Source organism: Chiloscyllium plagiosum, chromosome 11, assembly GCF_004010195.1.
Source record: "Chiloscyllium plagiosum isolate BGI_BamShark_2017 chromosome 11, ASM401019v2, whole genome shotgun sequence".
Lineage (NCBI taxonomy): Eukaryota > Metazoa > Chordata > Chondrichthyes > Orectolobiformes > Hemiscylliidae > Chiloscyllium > Chiloscyllium plagiosum.
In genome coordinates this window covers 48,184,718-48,192,471 of record NC_057720.1, presented here as the reverse complement: position 1 = coordinate 48,192,471, position 7,754 = coordinate 48,184,718, and the positions used below count along the sequence as shown (strand labels likewise).

The 7,754-nt window shown below is 36.8% G+C and overlaps 1 protein-coding gene across 14 annotated transcripts in view; it reads left to right on the top strand.

Annotated features, from left to right (window-relative positions):
- Positions 1-7,754, top strand: part of nfia (nuclear factor I/A) — a 677,405-nt gene that overhangs the window by 373,447 nt on the left and 296,204 nt on the right. The gene's annotated exons all lie outside the window — the stretch shown is intronic.

Genomic DNA, 7,754 nt, shown 5'->3' with positions numbered 1-7,754 from the left:
CCTCTACCAATAAGAGCCAGTACGCCATATGCCTTCCTCACCGCAGTATTTACCTGGGTGGCAACTTTCAGAGATCTGTGTACATGGACACCAAGATCCCTCTGCTCATCCACACTACCAAGTATCCGACCATTAGCCCAGTACCCCATTTTTTTGTTATTCTTCCCAAAGTGAATCACCTCACACTTAGCTACATTGAATTCCATTTGCCACCTTTCTGCCCAGCTCTGCAGCTTGTCTATATCCTGCTGTAACCTGCCACATCCTTCCTCACTGTCAACAACTCCTCCGACTTTCGTATCATCCGCAAACTTGCTCACCCAACCTTCTAACCCCTCTTCCAGGTCATTTATAAAAATGACAAACAGCAATGGTCCCAAAACAGATCCTTGCGGAACACCGCTAGTGACGGCACTCCATGAAGAAACTTTGCCATCAACTACTACCCTCTGTCTTACTTCCACCTTACTTCTGTCTACCTTACTTCCACTCCTATTTCTTATGGTCTTATTAATTCTGTCAACATTGCAACTATTGCAAAAAAAACTTCCCTTTACTCCATCTGATGAGCTGACACATTGTGGGTTCAGACATCCAATTGGGGATGCATATAGAATAGAGAAGAAAGTTGGTTGGCCAGAGATATGTTTACAGCATATCTGGTGCTGCAAGAACATTTAATCTGATTAATCAGTGCCAATAGAACCTTTTGTGGTTACTCACCTGAACATTGATAAAGCTATTGTCTTATTATAATATGTATTGTATTTATTAAACAAGTGAGCAAAACGATTGAGACTTGGAGGCTGACCTTTAATCTCAGTGAGCATTGTGCAGGTTGTGGTTGATGCACTTGCCTTAGTAAACAATCCAAGTGAATTTAAAAGTAAGGCTTATTGGCATCAGACTGGTGAACTGACATGGCTAGACTGCCAATTATAGCTATCTCAATAGGACTTACACAATTCAGGAGTGACAAGGATATAGAAGATTTGCAGTGGGCCAGAGGATTTATTGCTGCCAAATAGGAGCTCTATAAACATCATACCTGGAGGTTTTTTTTAATGTAAGAATTGCTGGTTCTAGTCTTTTATTTAAGGACTGCTGTGTACCTAATACAAATGGATAGAATCTATAGCTAAGAATTGCTTCTAAGTCATCTTTACATCATAGGAGACTAGTTTGCATGCCTTAATGAGGCATCTGCCTATTTTTTAGAATTAGTGAAAATGACAGTGGATGGCTTTTACCATTTTGGAGTAATGTGTCTGTTTCAATATGGCAGTCGGCGAAAATTGGTGGTCTAAGCTTTAAAACTGAAGGATATATGAGTGAAGCTTCCCAGTGTTACTGAGGTTATCACCTTCATCCTTTTACTGAACGCAGTGAAGAGTGGCATTGTGAACTTTTTTTGCCAACTCATTCACATTCTTTGCAGTAACTTGATCTCTTTTACAGTTTCATATGTATTGTGAAGTGATGAACCTGGCTCAAAAGTCTTTCCTATACAGTAAACCTTCTGCCTATGACTTCAACACTCAACTAGGATTTTTCAGCTTTTTGCTGCTTTTTAGTGCTGTTTCTTGTACCTATTGCCTGTTTAAGCACTTGCATGATTTTTTGTCTGGTTTGAACTAATTCTGGTGCATGCATGCGTGTGTGAGATATATAAAACATATGCCAGTTCACCCAATCTAAATTATAGTTTTACTTCATCTGTCATGACATAGCTGCATCCTTTCACTTTCCTTACAAACAGAACAACGAAATGGCAATTAAGTTAATAATCTGTGTGAACAGTCGTACTTTAAAGTAATGATGTTGATTATTAATTATTGAATTTTTGTATCAGGAAACATTTAAAATTCCGAGCTAACAGTTACGCATTCTCTGAAATCCAAAACTTGCTGGCAAAATTTAGTTCGGTTCCTGCTGCATTTTTTTATATTGATAACTGCAGCAGTACACTGACTATTAAGAGACATTACTTGCAGTTTGTATGGCTGTCTATGATTTTACTGAGTTAAAACATTAAACTTTTTATTTAAATAAGTACATAGGAAAGTATATTTTTAATGAGTAATATTGAAGATGAAGTTTGACCATGAGAAAATCTGTTTTGAGTTTAGAAAGTTAAAAATACAAAGAATCAACTTCAACTTTTTTTGTACTTTTTCCTAAACATTGATTCCGGAGGGAGTAACAGTGTTCAAATACATTACTGATTATGTCACCAGGGATTTGTCTTTAAGGAATTACTAAATCTTCTACACTGTGAAAACAGGATTCATTTGCACACAGTTGAAACAGATATTCAGAACCTTGAGTAAACAATGAATATCTGATGTTCATACAGCTCCCTATTACATGTCAGGCATAGCAATTACTGCTGAAAAATCAGTAACCTTGATCATAGCATTACCCAGTTTAAACAATTCTTAGCAATTCTTAAACATATTCAGGTACATTTTAATTGATTCAATGTTACGTTGTCCAACTCTTCAATATTTTTTAGAAGTCTTGATGATGATATTCCATATTGAAGATGAAGTTATAAAAACTAAAATCTTTCATTCAGTTCTGCTTTGAAATCTTTTCTAAATTAACAATTAATTAAGATGTATTCCAAGGTTTCTTATTCACAAAAGCCCATTTGGTTTGAGTATTTTGGATGAATCTTGCTGTTACTAAGTCTTAGAAGATTCTTGATTTGGAGCAGACCATTCTTCCTGAGCATCCAGACCTAATTCTTTTGTTATGGTCTCCAACCCGAACAGATGAAGCCTTGATAGCATGTATGTGGAATGCTGCTGATAGGATGGGAAGTGGTCTCTGAGGCAATGACACCTGCTACTCTACCCATGCTGGTACAGGATTTTGGCAATTGCCAGTTTTGCCACACATCATGTGAGACAAAATGCAGAACTTTTTAGAATTCTTCTGTTCATGACAAAGTGCTTCAGGTCATTATCAGTTTTCTCAGTTAACAATATGCTGGAAATGCTCAGCATGTCTGGTAATATCTATGGAGAGAATCAGAGTTAGACCTGGATTTTCATCCTTAAGCAGAAAATGACAGAAGTGCTCAAACATCAGAACTTCCACCCCTGGCCATGGCACTTCCCATTTGTCCATGGGTGTAAGAACAGTGGTAATTCATACATCAGCTTCACAAGTTGTTCAGTATTCACTGGAATTGTGTACTGTCTTCTGCAGGTACTGCATTGAGTTGAATGCTGTCTTGATATTAAAGGCTGCTACTCCCACTTCTTGTCTTGCACTCAATCCTTACAATCGTGTCTCGATCAAGATTTTGGTAAGGTCAGGAACAAATTATGTGCATGAAGCTCTGTCTCCCTCCTGGAAGCTGTAGATTCATGTTCCGATTGCATTTGTTCTCCCTCATTGACCTCCTTTTATTTCATTCTCCAAACAGCGGGAAAGTGACATTTCACCAGGTTCTTTGCTTCTTGCAGTTTTACATAATTTTTCTATATCTTTTGAACTGTTAGCATTAACTCTGCCTTACCTGATGAGTGCAAAATTTTGATCTTTTTCACATATTTCACATTGTTTCTGGTAGTTTGGTCTAATGCATTTAGCACTGGGCTTTTTACGTTAAACCATCATGGCAGTATCACCGTTTATTTGGAGTTCATAATGAAAGCAGAATTCAACAGGAGTTTGCAACTGTCTGGGTATCAAGGTTGCATTACAGAAGGGGAATAAAATTTATATTATTAAAGAGATACAAAGACTGTCTTGAACAATGCCACATTATTCTGTGTCGTAGGGGTTGAAATGACGAATGTCATTTTGACACACTTTTGAATCTATGTGCATTCTTACAAATATAACATTGGTTTATGGCTGAAAATGATGTTTTCACTTTTGATAGTCCATGCCCTTTATCTAAAATCACTAATCACCAAGGCTTTTTTTTTCTGGCTATTAACCCATTACATAGATTGAAACTGGAATCACCAACTTGATTGTTACAACACGTTTGGTTGTCTACATTTGAGGGCTTTTATTTTAACAGTTTGGACCAAATTAAAGAGTTAATAATTCACAACAGCTTCTGTGATTTTGCCAAATCTGGATTTTAGATTGAGCTAGTTCTATAAATGTAATACTTTATGTCAGAGTTTAGAGGATTTTGTCGCATCATTTGGAATTATTAACCATTATCCTGGAGTCCAAATTTTAACTGTATTTAAATAGATTTTTAACCAGCTACATAACAACTTAATATAAATTAAAATTGTGTTTTGGATTTGAAGAATTTTTTGAAATCATAAATCTAGTTAATCTGTCAATGCAGACAGAATCACCATTTTTACCACAGAAAATAAAATGGTGCTGAGCTTTGATATAACCATCACCATAAATCAAATTGTCTGTACTTCCCCAGAAAACCGCATTTGGAATGTTTCTTTGTGGGAATGGCTTGCATAAAAGTGAGAAAATTTGACCACAGTATTCTTCCACTTCGGGCTTATACTGATCATTGGAAACTTGTGCATTTGAATGCTAATTTCCCCTTTGATCAGAAATTACCTATAAAATTACAACATTTGGCAATTGGTCGGCACTGTGGGAGGTTGAGTTTTGCAGATGCTCAGGGATTCAATTTTGAGAAAATAAATGATATATCAACATTAAGGACTGTTGGTGAACAAATTAACTCCCTCAAACCACTTTCAAAGGTCTCCAATTTTTTTTTTAGGTCAGTAACTTAAAATTATCCTGTCCAAAACTGGCTAAAAAGTTACAGTTATGCATTGAATTTTTCTTTTGCGTCTTTTAATATGTTCATAAAGCTTTTACTTCAAGTCCTTAACCTTTTGAATGTCAGCTACAATTCAGTGCTAAATCACTTGCTGAATCAGATGTTGTGTGTTTGAGTCCTAGCAAGTGCTGTGAAGAACTACGAGCACATTGTCTAGGCTGATATTCCTATGTAATATTGTGGAAGTTCTGCACTGTTGGAAGTGCTGTCCTTTGGTTGAGGTATTAAAATGTTGTCCTTAGTTTCTTCTATTCTTTGTGGGATTTGGGTATTATTGTCAGGTAAGCATTTTTTGCCCATTCCTAACTGCCCCAGACTGACTGTTTTGCAGGCTATTTCAGAAGATATTAAAAGTCATCCACATTACTGTGGGTCTGGAGTCACATTTAGGCCAGATCAGGTAAGGATGGCAGGTTTTATTCCCTAAAGGATATCAATATGGATAGAAAACATCCTTTTTGACGAAAAGCAGGTAGTTCCCCAAACTTTATGGCCAATATTTATTGCTCAACAAATGTAATTAAAAAAACATTCTGAAAAGGGTCACAGGACCTGAAATGTTAACTCTGCCTTCTCTGTACAGAGACTACCAGACCTGCTGAGTTTTCCAGCAATTTTTGTTTCGGTTTCTCATTTCCAGGAGTTATTTGTCTTTTTTATAATTAAAAACAGATTATCTTGTCATTAGTTTGATTATACTTGTGGGCACTTAGAGTATGCAAATTGGTGAATACGTTACAACACTGACCAAGCACTTCAAAAATACTTGGACTTGCTTGTCTGTGAAGTGATTTCAGATGTTCTGAAATCATGATAGGCACTACACAAATGCAAATCTTTCTTTTCCAAAGCCAGACTAAAATATCTATAGCATGCTGCAAAACACTTGAGACCTACCATGGCACTAGTGAACTTCAGGCCATGCTCCCTAGATCTGTCAAAGCTGAAGGCCAATGCAAATGCACTGAAGTCAAGACTGTTCCCAAACATAAATAAGAGGCAGCACTGACCCTGGTGCTAGAATGCCACCAGTGCAGCTAAATCCCATGATTCCTACCAACAATGGTGAATTACTCACTTCAATTGGTGTTGTCTGAATATCTTGTTATTTGTGTTTACCATAAAACTAGTGAGAGGAAATGACAAATAGGTAGGTACAGTATTTGCATATTAAATGAAAACTGTTTATTTGTAGTTTGCTCAGCGTAAGGAGCAATTGTGGAATCCAATACTTAAAGTAACCTTGAAAATCAAAAATTGCTATTTAATAAAACTATAATTTGGCATTCGATCATTGCTGGCAGGGAGATCAATACCTTCTGTTCTCTCCAATATACAAAAACATAGCCCAACGCGATAAACCAATGACAGACTACATCATGTGTTCAATAATATCCAGTCTGAGGCTTATGTGTTAATACCCCCAGTCTGCTAGTTTCCAGCTAGAGAAAGCCCAAATACTTCCAAAACCTTGAATGGAACCACTGTCTTCAGATTCCCCACCATCCATGTCTGGGGGATTATTTGGGAAAATCATATCAGCATCATAGCGTCAAAACCAGTGCAAAACCTAGGTTTCTGCAGTTAGTGGTCCCCACGATCCCTCCAAATCTTTTTTGGCATCTACATGTTAAACTTTCAGATGTGACGGATATACCTTCAACAAAACCAAAGCACCACAACAGTATCGCAGAAGAGCACCCTACTTGAACTGTGCCCTATTATTGAAATCAGTACACAACTCTTTCCACTAAGAAATTGTGGCTATGATATTTACTAACTGCGTGACATGCTATAGAAATTTCCCGAGGTCTGCCATCAAGGGGAGCAATGACATGGGAAAGCCATGATTTACAAGTTGCCTTCCAAATCACCCAACTTTCTAAGTTTGTCATGCACTACCGTAATTTTATCATCAATGGGTCAAAATCACAGATGTTTTTGTTTTACGTTACATGTGAGCACCCTCATCATCCATCCAGTAACTAAATCAGGTATTGTAATACAAAGCTATTCAGAAGATAACTCTTATGGTTTCATTGGATGGAATCTTCTCAGCCCCTGAGTGACATGGTCATTGGTGAGAAAGTTGGAAGAATCACATGAGATCAGCAATGAGGCGTCAAAAAGTCCTATTTTCCAACTAAGTGTTGAACAATAAGACCAGATTCATGCTAGTGAGTGGTGAGAGGCCTATTTGCATACATTAACATCTTCTTTAATATATAGTTAAAAATCACACAACACCAGGTTATAGTCCAACAGGTTTAATTGGAAGCACACTAGCTTTTGGAGCACCGCTCCTTCAACAGGTTAAGTTCTTTAATATAACCCCTCACATTGTTTCCCATTCTCGCATGGAAACTAAATAGTGGCAATTTCCACCATGAAGGATTGCAATGTTTAATATTTAATGGAACAAATCATTTTACAGCGTTAAGGCATGACTATAAGTACAGTGAGTATAGTTAATATTGGGAGAATTTTCACTTGCAAAGATACATCACTGTCAAGTCTATTACCTAATGGACTTGGGTCATACAGAGATCATTGAAGAGCTTTGAGGGACTAACTGGAGACCTTAATTTTGGTTTTTATCTGCTGAATAATTTCAGTGAGATGTTCTGAAGAGCTCAGAGTGAAGTGAAAAAGATAGTTTGGGACATAGAACTCACAACTATGAGAAAAGACATGCAAAGCTGAATTTGTTTAGAGAGAAAAAGATACAAGTATGATATATTCCAGAGTTAAAAATACTGCCAACCTGGATGATGTACACCTAAACTGGCTTTCTAACTTGGTTGTGAACAGAGAAAGAAGGCTAAGGATTAAAATTGAAAACGTTCAAATAAGCTTGTCAATTGGAAAAGTTTGTTCAATAGAGTTATGAAAATTTAGAATACCAGAAAACCATTTGGCAATTGATTCATTTCTAGTTATGAATAAGCTTTGAAATTCCAAC